The 12,900-nt window shown below is 39.1% G+C and overlaps 1 protein-coding gene across 14 annotated transcripts in view; it reads left to right on the forward strand.

Annotated features, from left to right (window-relative positions):
• Nucleotides 1-12,900, forward strand: part of ACOT7 (acyl-CoA thioesterase 7) — a 151,921-nt gene that overhangs the window by 36,329 nt on the left and 102,692 nt on the right. The gene's annotated exons all lie outside the window — the stretch shown is intronic.

The following is a 12,900-nucleotide window of genomic DNA, read 5'->3' on the forward strand; positions in this document are numbered from 1 at the left end:
ATCAGATCAAGAAGGAAGAAAAAGAAAAACTGAGAAAAAAGAAACAAAATGCAAATAATAACAGAGAGAGTGGCAGTGCTATACTGTTTTCCACCCTCTGTTCCCATGGTTCTCTCTGGGTGCAGATGGCTCTCTTCATCACTGCACAAGTGGAACTGGTCTGATCATTTCAATGTTGAAGAGAGTCATGCTCATCAGAATTGGTCATCATATATAGTCGTCTTGTTGCTGTGTATAACGATCTCCTGATTCTACTCATTTTACTTTGCATCAGTTCACGTAGGTCTCTTCAAGCCTCTCTGAAATCATCTTGCTAGTTGTTTCTTACAAACAATAGTATTCCATAGCATTCATATAGCATAGTTTATTCAGCCATTTTCCAATTGATGGGCATCCTCTCAGTTTCCAATTTTCTTGCCACTACAAAGAGGGCTGCCACAAACATTTTTGCACTTGTTGGGTCCCTTTCCCTCTTTTAAGATTTCTTTGGGATGTAATCCCAATAGAAACATTCCTGAATTAAAGGATATGCTCAGTTTGATAACTTTTTGAGCATAGTTCCAAACTGCTCTCCAGAATGGTTAGGTCCCTTCACAGTTCCACCAACAATGTATCAGTGTCCCAGTTTTCCCACATCCCCTCCAACAGTCATCATTATCTTTTCCTGACATCTTGGCCTCTGTGACAGGTGTGTTGTGATATCTCAGATCAACATTCATTTTTGTAAAATTTTTGTGTTCGAAAATTTTTTCCCTTCTTAAGATAGCAAATAATCTGCTATAGGTTAAATTATGTACAATTCTTTTAAACATATTTCCATATTTATTGTGTTGTGCAAGAAAAATCAGAGCAAAAGGGGAAAAAACAGCAAGAAAGAAAAAACAAACAACAAAAGGTGAAAATACTATGCTTCGATCTATATTCAGTCTCCCTAGTTCTCTCTCTGGATGTGGATGACATTTTCCATCCCAAGTTTATTGGAATTGCCTTGAACTGCTGCATTGTTGAGAAGAGCCAAGTCCATCACAATTGGTGATTCATATATTTTCACCATGGCTGGCAGCAAACGTTCTTGAAAGGAAAGGTAAACTATCTTGTAAGCATAAGAATAGATTTGGCAATGAAAATGAACATAGAGGCAAAACTTATCAATAATACATGAATTTAAGTTTTCTAACCATGAATACCATAGTGAAGGATGCTGCTCAGATTAGAGAGCTTGGAAAAGGCAGTGCTTACAAGAAATGAACTGGTGCTATCCTGCAGATGAGAAGCTATTTAACTATGTGGCTAGAAGCTCAAACTAAGAATGTTCTTTTAAGCTTGCTCACAATTCAACTAAAGACTCAAAATCTCTGAAGATTTAAAGGTTAAGTACCCTGAAGGAACATAGATATTACAGCAAGCAGTGATTGGTTTATACAATTTCAAAATCATACGGGATTTCATAATGAGTATTGGGAAAGACTGCTAGTGCAGATATTGAAGCAGCAAAGAAGTTCTCAAGAGTTTTCCTGAAAAAAAGAATAGATGAGGTCCTACTTGCCAGAACAAATTCTTACTTATTGAATAATTCTTTAATGTAGATGAAACTAGTCTATTAAAGAATGCCATCTCAAATCTACATCTTGGTGAATGAACAAACTTTGTGGGCCATAAAGCTTCAGATACAAAGGGTTATTACTCTTTTGCGTGGAGGGAATGCACCTAGGACTTGCAAATTAAAACTTGTTCTAATGCACCACTCAGAAAAAAAATCCCAGAGCACTGAAAGGAATGGCACCACAACCTGGGCATTATTTTGCTAAAACTAAGGCAGAGATAACTCTTATCAGGTTTGAACTATGGTTCCAAAAGTCAAAAAGTGTTGCAATGATAAAGGCATGTCTTTAAGATTCTATTTATTTTGGAGAATGTTCCAGATCAACTATCTCATCTGAAAGATTTTAATGAAAATGTAAAAATGGTCTATCCTTATTACTTACCCCAATGCTTACCCCATTACTATAACCTATGGTTCTGGGAATGACTGGGAATATTTTTTAAGCAGTACTTTTGCCTAAACAATTGCAGCTTTGGATGCAGATAAGGAGTTAATTTGAGAGATTTCTGGAAGTCATATTTATCATACAATCTGGATAACAAACAATATTTGAAGAGTTTGGAAAAAACTGGGCACTATATTCATGGATTTGATAAAAATGAAATAATTGAAGAAGTGAGTAAACTTAGCATAAGAATTAGAAGTGGGTGAGAATGATGTGGATGAGTTGATTGATCCTCATGCAACAGTTCAAGAAATTCATTCATAGCTGAAAAGATGCCAAAGAAAAAGGGAAGATTCAGGACGTGAGGTCAAACCAAAAAGGTTCACAATGAAGCCGCTGGCATAGATATTTCATCATTTGGGGTGAATTTTTTCTTGTATTCAAAAGATGGATTCAAATACCTCAAGATTTTTTAAAGTTCAAAAACTAGTTGAGAAAATACAACTCGCTATCATTGTCGGATATAGGCAGCTAGATAGTGCAAATAGATAGTTCTGGCCCTGAAGACTGACTTCAAATCTGCCCTTCGCCACTTAATAGCTCTGTGACCTGGGCAAGTCATCTAACCCTGTTTTACCTCAGTTTCCTCATCTGTAAAATGAGCTAGAGAAGGAAATGACAAACTACTTCCAGTATCTCCAGAAAACCCCAGATGAGTCATGAAGAGCTGGATATGACTGAAGTTGAACAGTATCATCAAACATAAAAGGGAAAAACGAGCCCTACTCTCCAAACATTTCTTGATAGGATCATACACCAGTGATAAAAGGCAAGATACAGTGGATGGGGAAGGGGCAATGTGCTGCATACCTGTGTTAACTTTCTGTACAGTACTGTGCGTGCTTTACTTTTCATTTCCTAATTATCATAGCATAGTATTTGGTATGTCTGCATTTTAAAACATTTTGGCAATTACATAAAGGTATTACTTTGCATATGCCTTTCTAATTTAGGCTATGTGAAAGGCAGCTCATTAAGGACAAATTTGCATTATGTAAATTGTCATATAGTGGTTTGCCAATCAGTCTACTTAGGTAAAGAGAGAACTGTATAAAAAAAGGCCAAAATTTGAGCTCCCGAGGAGCTGCCTGTAAAAAAGCCACCTGAAGATTGTGAATGTCAGCCAGAAAAACTCATTAAGCTAAATAGGTGCCGTGGAGTAATAAGTGTGGCCTTTGAGCCTTAGGACTATGCGGCTTATTGCCAGAATCAGAGAACCTGTGATTCAGTGAGATCACCTCCTTTCTGACTCACCTGCAGCTGTTCTTTTGGATTTCCTGGTTGGAAGCCAGTAGTTAGGTGCTGAGAAAACATTGGCTGGACTGCCTTGGTGTTGAAAGCACTGTGTTCTGGGGATAGCAGAAGGTGCTGCTGAAGGCAGCCCAAAGTTTGCCACTCATGTTCATCTCAGCAGAGATGTTAAGAATACTTAATTCTGTGTGTGAGACGCCAGGTTTAGTACTACAGATACCTGGATAATCAGAATAATCCCAGTCCTTGAATGATTTCCATTTCTTAATACACAGACAAGAACTACAAGGTTTATGCCAAATAATATAAAAGAATTCCAAGAGGGATGGGACAACTAACATCTAGTAGGAATCCAGAAAGGCCTTGGATAGGGAGAGGTGGCACAAGTGGTTGTTCCAAAGGAAGCTCAGGATTCAAAGAAAGAAGGGCTGCATATCAGCTGTGGAGGCCCTATAGAGGCAGGAGAGCAACCTTTATGAATAGGGGTCATCCAAGGAGGCTAGTTTGACAGGAATAGTGAATATATGAAGGGATTTAATAGGAAATAAAACTGGAAATATTGGGGTAGCCAGATTGTAGAGGGCTGAAAGATACTGTTTTAAAAAGATATACAACTTTGTGCTAGAGGGGGTCACTGAACATGTTGAAGTAGGGGGCATAGAGTCAGTGTTGTCTTGTGGGGGTGTCAGGCAGTTCTGTAGAGCAGTGATCCTCAAACTTTTTAAACAAGGGGACCAGTTCACTGTCCCTCAGACTGTTGGAGGGCTGGACACTCTGTCTCCGCTGCTTCAGCCCAGTGCCGGAAGTGTGTGTTGCTAATGTGAGTTTAGGTCGAATGTCATTTCCGGTCTGATTTTGCCATAATCTGGCAGACCACATAAATGTCCTCAGTGGGCTGCAGCTGGCCCTTGGGCTGTAGTTTGAGGACCCCTGCTGTAGAGGATGTATTAGAGGGGGAAAGGAATTGGAGCAAGAAAGGAGAGCGGGGTTAAAAGAGAAGAAGCACAAGAAGTCAGAGAAGTGGAATGGTCAAGACTTGAAACTTACTGGCTATAGTGCGTGAGGAAGAGGGAAAAGTCATTGTCCTGGTGACTTGGGAGGATGGTGCTGCCCAATGAACAGGGCAAAGTGGAGGGAAGCAAGGCTGTTTTTGATAGGTCACACAAATTTGTTCACAGGCACCTTTTAAACCCTTTTCATGATGGCATATTTAGAGTTTAAGCTCCTGAAAGCTATATAGCTTAGGTCATTGGATTGTTCCCAGGACATTTGGTGCTTTGCTTCGTGCGGACCCTGCAGTGTACTATTTCCCAAGCAGCAACCCACATGTTATCAGGTGGTGAGTGACCCCTTTCCCTCTGACAGCCCTCAAACCTCATTGCTTATTAGCTCTTTGACTCTTTTTCTAGGAGAGGAACTGGAGGAGAATGTTCCCCCCCCCCCCCCCTTTCCTCTCCACAAACAACTTTCCTGAGCCTTTCTTTGGGCTTTATAGACATTTTCGTCTGTGTCTAATCCTACTTTCATCACCGGCCAGAGCTCTAGTGACTTTATTCTATGCTGTTTCAGAGCAATGTGTTTTCTTTTTTTTTTCTTTTTTTTTTTTTTCCTCTCTCTGAAGTTTAGCTTAGGAGAAACAAGAACTCTTAAGCAATTCTTTATTAATTAAATTAGGCAACTTGTATGTTTAAAAAAATATTCAATACTAAGCATCTACTCCAAATGTTGGCATTTGGATTTGAAAGGGATACTACAGATAGAATCTACCTTTTTCATTAAAAACAAAACAAAACACACAACCTTTTAAATTTATTTCATTTTTTCAACTAAGATGCATTTATTTTTCCCCCTCTATTCTCCTTTTTCACCATTGGAAAAAGAAAATCCAAATCCTCGTAATAAATATGCAAATTCCTCAAGTTCCAAAACTCCTAGTCTGCGTCTTTATTTAGTCCATTACCTTTTTTATCAAGAAGTGGATATTATACTTCTCAAGTGTCCCCTGGAAGTATGTTTGCTCATTATATTGACTAGAATTTTTAAGTCCTTCAAAACTGTTTAAATGTTGTTGGCCGATGGTTAGATAACAAGCATTTATTAAGCATCTGCTATATGCTGGACACTTTATAAATACAACAATCCTGAGAGATAGTGCTGTTGTAATCATCTTTCATTTTACAGATGGACAAACTGAATCAGATAAAGGTTAAGTGATTTGCCCAGAGTCATGCAGCTAGAAAATGTCCAAGGCCACATTTGCACTCAGTTCTTTGTTGATTTCAAGTCTGACTTACTGTCCACTGCATCATTTTAATTATCTGCATATTTTTTATAAATGTGTTATAAAAGTTCTTTAAAAACTTTAAAAAGTTAAACTGTACATTTTTATATAATTTTATTTCCTTGTTTGTAAATAGCACCTTTTGTTTTAAACTTAAGTGGAAATTTGGTATTGTATGTTTTCATGTATTTTATTTAGATAGTTAACTTTGAAAACTTTTTTTCTGATTTCCAACTGTAAATCTGTGATCCATTAAATTTGTTTATTATTTTCCCAATTCTGTTTCTTTCCATTTTAAATTTTGAATTAATATATTTGAATCCATGCATTTTTGGTCTGATAATCTGTTTCTTAGATGGGCTAAAGATATTTTCTTGTAATTTCTTACTTGTATTTTAGATGTACCTAACCCTTTGAATGCATGTGGAATTGATTGAAGTATATGATGAGTCATGAATCCATGAAATTGAATCTTTTCCATAAGAGTATCCATTCTTTTAGGTCTTAAAATTAAAAAAAAAATACATATAACATGTAAACATAAAAAATTATAAATGCACAAAATCCAAATAAACCAGTATCTACAAAAGGTAGAAAGTCTGGGAGATACTTATTGAGAGTGAGAGAGAAAGTGTTTGTGTACATGAGTGTGTGTGTGTGTGTGTGGACTCTGTTGTAGTTTTCTCCCTTTGTGGATTCAAATATCTTTATTCTGATGATCTTGAAATCTAACTCATCTGCCCTAACCTCTAGTTTTGAATCTACTAATGCCTATTGAACATCTTAAACTGGATATCCCATGGACATCTTAAACTTAACATGTCTCAAACTGATCCCAAACCTTCCTGCCTTCCAAACTTCTACCAGACCCCCAGGCTCCTCTATATCTCACTGTCTTTTCTACCTTACACCCCTATACCCTCTTTCTCCTCTTGGCACTGCCCCCACCCTGGCACAGGTTTTTATTTTCTCATCCCTGGACTATTGCAGAAGCTCCTGGGAAGTTTACCTGCTGCCTCAAATCTCTCTCCACTCCAGTCCATCATCCATTCAGTCACTAAAGTGATTTTTCTTAAAGCTGACCATATCACCCTCTACTCAGTAAATTCCTGTAGCTCCCTTTTACCCCTCCTGGAGCAAATAAAATCCTCTATTTGGTTTTCTAAGCCCTTTATGACCTAGTTCTTCTCTGCATTTCAGTCTTTCACCTTACTCTTTGACACATATATTTAGATCCAGTGGAAATGGCCTTCTAACTGTTCCATGAGTAAGAGACTCCTCTCTTGGCTCTGCTCATTCTTTCAGCTATCTGCCATGTCTATGACACTCTCCTTCCTCCACCCGGATGACTGACTTCTCTGGTTTCTTTTAAGTCCTAACTAAACTCCCACTTTCTCCAGGAATCCTTTCCTAGCCCCGGTATCTTCCCTTTCTTACTTCTTCTCTGTCCTTGCATGACTCTCCCGCATTAGCATGTCAGCTCCTTGAGGGGCCCGGACTGTCTTGTCTGTCTATATGTTCTCAGTGCTTAGCATTGTGCCCGGCATGGACTTAGGCATTTAAATAAAGGCTGGTTGATTTGAGCCCATTCGGAGAGCCCTAGTTCCACTGCCAGCTGCCAGTAGGTGGTGCTATGGTCTCATCTCTAGAACAGAACAGTCCTAGAATCAGATCAGCTTGATGGCCAACCCTTCTTGAAATACAAGACAGAAAACCATCTTGTCTTTGCCCGCCCTTTGGGACCATCGGTGCTGCTCTGCACAGCTGTTAAAGGTTAGAACATTTTCTTCAGATATATTTTTTTCAGATCCAGCTTAAATCAGCCTTATGGCAACTTCCCCTTGTTCCTCCTTATGCCCTTTGGGGCCTAGGAGAACAAGTCTATGTGACAGCCATCACGTTTCCCATAAATCTACTCAAGGCTAAAAATGCCCATCTTCTTCAAATGATGCTCTGTGGCAGGAACTCAAGGCCCCCATCACACTCCTGGTGGCCATCTCTTCTGCATACTTTCGAGCTTATCGGTGTCTTTCATAAAATGTGCCTATGAAAAACTCCAGATATGGTCTACATGTGACAAAAAGCATAGAGACTATGGTCCTGGATATTGGGCTTTGATGGGTTCAAGACTGCATTTTATGTTTGCTTTAGCATACTCTTTACTTTTTTTTTTTTTTTTTTAAACTAGTTTTCTTTTTTTCTTTTTCTGAGGCTGGGGTTAAGCGACTTGCCCAGGGTCACACAGCAAGGAAGTGTTAAGTGTCTGAGACCACATTTGAACTCTGGTCTTTCTGAATTCAAGGCTGGTGCTCTATCCACTGCGTCACCTAGCTGCCCTTAACTAGTTTTCTTTTCATGTTTTTCAGATAAATGTTGTCTAGCCTTGTCTGTCTTATCTTTTGGGAAGCAGATTTTTTTGGTGTGATATATAAATCTAGTCTGCCAAGATTTATATATCTTTTCTAGGCTTGTTTCTCATTTAATTTGATAGTTATCTTCAGCTTTGAATTCTTTGCAAATTTGATAAATGTCTTCTTTGCTTTTGATAAGCTATTTTCTGTGTTTTGACCAAGTTATTGATCAAGATATGTTAAACCACATGAGACCAATCACAAACCCTAGGGTATTCTCCTCTTGAGAGGAAGCCATTCAACCAAGTCAGAATATACCTCATTGTATCACTGCTTGCCCCAAATATTTGCCGCAGAACTTGTCTAAGAGACTCGGAGGAAATGCTTTTCTCAAATCAAGGCAAACAATATTGGCAGAATCCCCTGACCTATCGGATCATCTAGGGGAAATAAAGTTGTCTGACAAGACATGTTTTTGGGGGAGCTAAGTTGGCTGGTGGGGACCTACTGTGGTTCCTTTACCTGATGCTCACTAACAGTCATGTGAATAATATGACTGATTCTTGACCCAGTTTTAAAAAGTTATCATTTTCCTCTTCCTGTAGATTTCTCTCTCTCTTTTTTTTTTTTTTTTTTTTTCTTCTCCTTGTTGCACTCCCCTCTGTTCATTCACCCAAAGTACTGGGGCTCTTTTATACTCTCCTTATGATCTTGGCTGTCATCTCCCAATGTGCCATTTTTATTCTGTCCTTTCCAGGCCAAAGATCATTCCCAACAGACTAAATAAGACTTCCTGAATATCCATAGCAGGTCCCACATGAGATACCTGTCCTTTTATTTCTTCTTCTAAAAGGAAGATGGTCCTAGAGGACTGGGCCTGTAGTCAGGACTTCAATTCTGCCCTTAAATACTTCCTTAGCTGTGTGACCCTAGAAAAGTCACTTAATTTCTCTACAAGTGTCATCAGTTGTAAAATGGGTAATAGCTCTTCCCAGGGTGTTGTGAAAGATAAATGAGATAATAGTTGTAAAGTGCCCAGCATAGTCCATATATACCTTATTTATTAAATTCTTAAAATCTTGTTCTTCCAAGGTTAAGGTTATATATGATAAAATGTTAGATTTTTTTTTCCTTCCATATATATATTTTTATTAATAGTTTTTATTTACCAGATATATGCCTGGGTAATTTTACAACATTGACAATTGCCAAACCTTTTGTTCTAATTTTTCCCCTGCTTCCCCCCCCTCCCAGATGGCAAGTTGACCAATCAATACATGTTAAATATGTTAAAGTATAAGTTAAATACAAAATATGTATACATGTCCAGACAGTTGTTTTGTTGTACAAAAAGAATCAGACTGATATAGTGTACAATTAGCCTGTGAAGGAAATAAAAAATGCAGGTGGACAAAAATAGAGGGATTGGGAATTCTATGTAGTGGTTCATAGTCATCTCCCAGAGTTCTTTTGCTGGGTGTAGCTGGTTCAGTTCATGACTGCTCCATTGGAACTGATTTGGATCTTCACATTGTTGAAAATGGCCACATCCATCAGAATTGATCATCATATAGTATTGTTGTTGTCCTTCCATATATTTTAAGATGAAAATGGTCCTTTTCTTTCATTGTGTGCATGTTTTCTCGTGGCTCCTAGATTTTTCTAAGGAGAATGAACATGTTTTATTAAATCAAGACAAGAGGCCATTAGCTTCTCTTCCTTGGTAGAGATTCCTGCAGAGGTTTGAGTGTCTGAAGGTCGCTGTCAGTACTACATCAGGACTCTTTCCCAGGCACGTTGTGATGGTTTTTTTGGAGTCCTCATGTCTTTGTCTCTATCCACCATGTGTAATTGATTGTTGAAGATATTACTTCTGCTCTGTCCCCTTTCCCTCAGTGATCAGTCTGTCTTTAACTGATCGCAGTGTTCTGCTCCCCCTTACTTTTGTCCTTTTGGATGCCCTTCAAGGACAATATTCCCAAGATTAGCGCATATAATCTCATTCTACCAATCCTCAGGTAATTGGAAAGTAAAATCTTCTTCCCTACATTAGGATCTCTATTTCATCTGGACAATTCTAGCTTATTAACCCAGAGCTGTTGGTTAGACCTGAAATTCCATTATCTTTTTAACATGTTTAAATTTTCCTTTTTTTACTTAACAAGCAGTTTCTCTTCATTATCACCCCTTTTACTAAAAAAGAAGAAAAAGATCCCTGTTAATACATATGCTTAGTCAAGCAAAAATCTTCACATTATTAGTTAAAAGGGTTTTATTACTGGCTCTTTCCTCGGATTTTCTCTTGTACTTTGGGTATCTGCTGGTCTTTCCTACAATAAGACATAGGAGGCCGCTAGGGGGCGCCATAATGGATGAAGTACTGGGCTTGGAATCAGGAAGATCAAATCAGGACAGAGGAAGCCTCTAGGGGGCGCCATAGTGTATAGAGCACTAGGCCTGAAGTCAGAAAGATCTAATCAGGGTAGAGGGGGCCGCTAGAGGGCGCCATAGTGCGTAGAGAGCTGGGCTTGCAGTCAGCACTCATCTCCCTGAATTCAAATATGGCTCCAGTTGACTCTGGGCATGTCTCTTCACTCTGTTGCCTCAGTTTCCTCCTCTGTAAAATGAGCTGGAGGAGAAAATGTCAAACTACTCCAGTAATTCTGCCAAGAAGACCCAGAAGGGGTCACAGAATCAGATGCGACAAAAGGATTGAACAGCAATGTTGTTTTTAAAACATTTCCATATATTACTCACTTTTAACATCCCCTTCAAATTTTGAATTCTAAATTCTTCCTTCGCCACCCTCCAAGCCCCGGAAGGCAAGCGCTGGGTTATCAGTTATACCCCTGACATCCATACCAGATATTTGTAAAACTGAGAAAAGTGATTTTTGGGAGAACTTTTTTGGGGGGCGGTCGTACACTTCTGGAGCATGGGAGGGACTGGGGAATAGTTGCCACGCAAAGGATGACATCTGCTTTGATGCTGACTCCTAAAGAACACGGGACCTTCCCAGCTGCTTTGCAGCTGAACCTTTTCTCATGTTGTTTCTCTCGTTAGAATGTGAATTACTTAAGAACAGAGACTCTTGTTTTTCCATTTGGGCCCCCAAGGCTTAGCAAAGTTCCTCGTACATAGTAAACACTTAATAAATGCTTTTCATTCATTCAGGGAAAAAAGTAAAATGATTGCCACAATGGCACACGTTCTTAAACGTAGATTATGCAAGAATATGCTGTGAAGTTAATAACTAGGATCTAGGTTTGCAAAGTATTTTGCATATATTTAATTCTCACAAACAACCATGGGAGATGATAAATGCTCTTATCATCCCCATTTTACAAATGGGAAAACTGAGGTGAGAAATGCTATGTGTGAGGCTAGAGAAATTTAGCCTGTCATCAGCCCAGGATTCAAGACTCTCAAAAGCGTTCTTTATAAAACAAAATAAAAGAACCTTACGTTCTAAAATTCCCCAAAGCTACTAAAAGACACTTTGAAAAGCATGCCAGCTTCTCTGAATGATATTTAACATGATTCCAGAGAGATGGGGGGGGGGGGAGGAATGGCAGTCTAGCAGATAAACACTTACGTGAAAAAAATTTTTTTATTGAATTGACAATTGATTGTATAAAGATGTGTGAGCCTATCTGATACACAGAATTTCTTTAGAAGGAAATTGTTTTCACATCACACTGGCAGTGGCGTCTGCCTGGATGCAGAAATGTTTCCATTAGGTAGAGTTGTGTATTATAATAGTTATGTCTTCCCTAAGATGAGCTGCTCACATTTACTAATAGGAATAGCTTTGTGCTTGTGCAGCCAGGCCTGCCCTATTAAGGGAGTAGGTCAAAGCCATCTTAACTATAAAGCCGAGAGCTCTTCTATTTTTATAGCATCTTATTATTTATTAAGCACTTTTATCTGCCTTCTCACTTGAGCCTTAGCTCAGACAGGGAGCAGGAGGTAGATGGGAAAAAACCAACAGAATTTAACCATTCCCAAAGTTAGATCCTGAGGGAAGTTGTGACAAGCTTAGGGATTCCAGGGCTAGGTGGATCTCGAATTTAACCCTACCGAATCCTATTGTGGCATTCTTTCTACCAGAGCATAATGTTTTCACTGCAGTTAGGAAGATGGTTAATGAATATGTAAAGAGGGTGTGGGATGTCACCCAAAAACATCCTCAAGTAGCTTGAGTTTGGGGATGGATCAGTTGCCTCAGTTGTGCTACAAGTTTCTTAGAGTCAAGACCTGTGGTTTTCCATCTTTGCACCCTTAGCAACTGACCCCTTACCCAGGGTAGGCCCTTTGGCGGTTTGAATTAAGTAGTTAAACATTCTCTAGGGGGTTATGGAAAGAATGACTCTAGTCCTAAATGTCTCCTGACTCTGGGTGGATCTGTGAATTGGGGAAAAAAACAATGTGGAATTATACAACAGAAGTGACTAAAATGCCCTTGTTGTTTGAATCAGAGTTCCCACTGTTCCTTCTGTACCCTAGTAAAGTCTATGATGGGAAATAAAAAGGCACCTCATATACACAATATTTATGGCAGCTCTTTTGTAGGAAACAAGAATAATAAATAAAGTCAGTGCCTACGGGGAATGTTGCTAAACAGCTAAGTAGTGCAGTGGATAGACTTCATGAGTTCAGATCTGACATTTCTGAGCTGTGTGACCCCAGGCAAGTCACTCTGCCTCAGTTTCCTCAACTGTAAAATGAACTGAAAGAAAAGGCCAGTCACTCCCGTATCTCTGCCAAGAAAACCCCGAATGGGGTCATGGAGAGTCGGACATGACTGAAATAACTGAACAAGAAGTGATAACAGTGATAGAGAAGCATGGGAAGACTTAGGGATTGATGGAGAATGAAGTCCTCAGCAGCCCCCATGGCAATAGTAAATAGAGTGACCTCAGTGATGAAGAACCACAAAACTCTGAAGTCATGGTAACCTCAGCTGGCT

Source organism: Sminthopsis crassicaudata, chromosome 3 (assembly GCF_048593235.1).
Source record: "Sminthopsis crassicaudata isolate SCR6 chromosome 3, ASM4859323v1, whole genome shotgun sequence".
Taxonomy (NCBI): domain Eukaryota; kingdom Metazoa; phylum Chordata; class Mammalia; order Dasyuromorphia; family Dasyuridae; genus Sminthopsis; species Sminthopsis crassicaudata.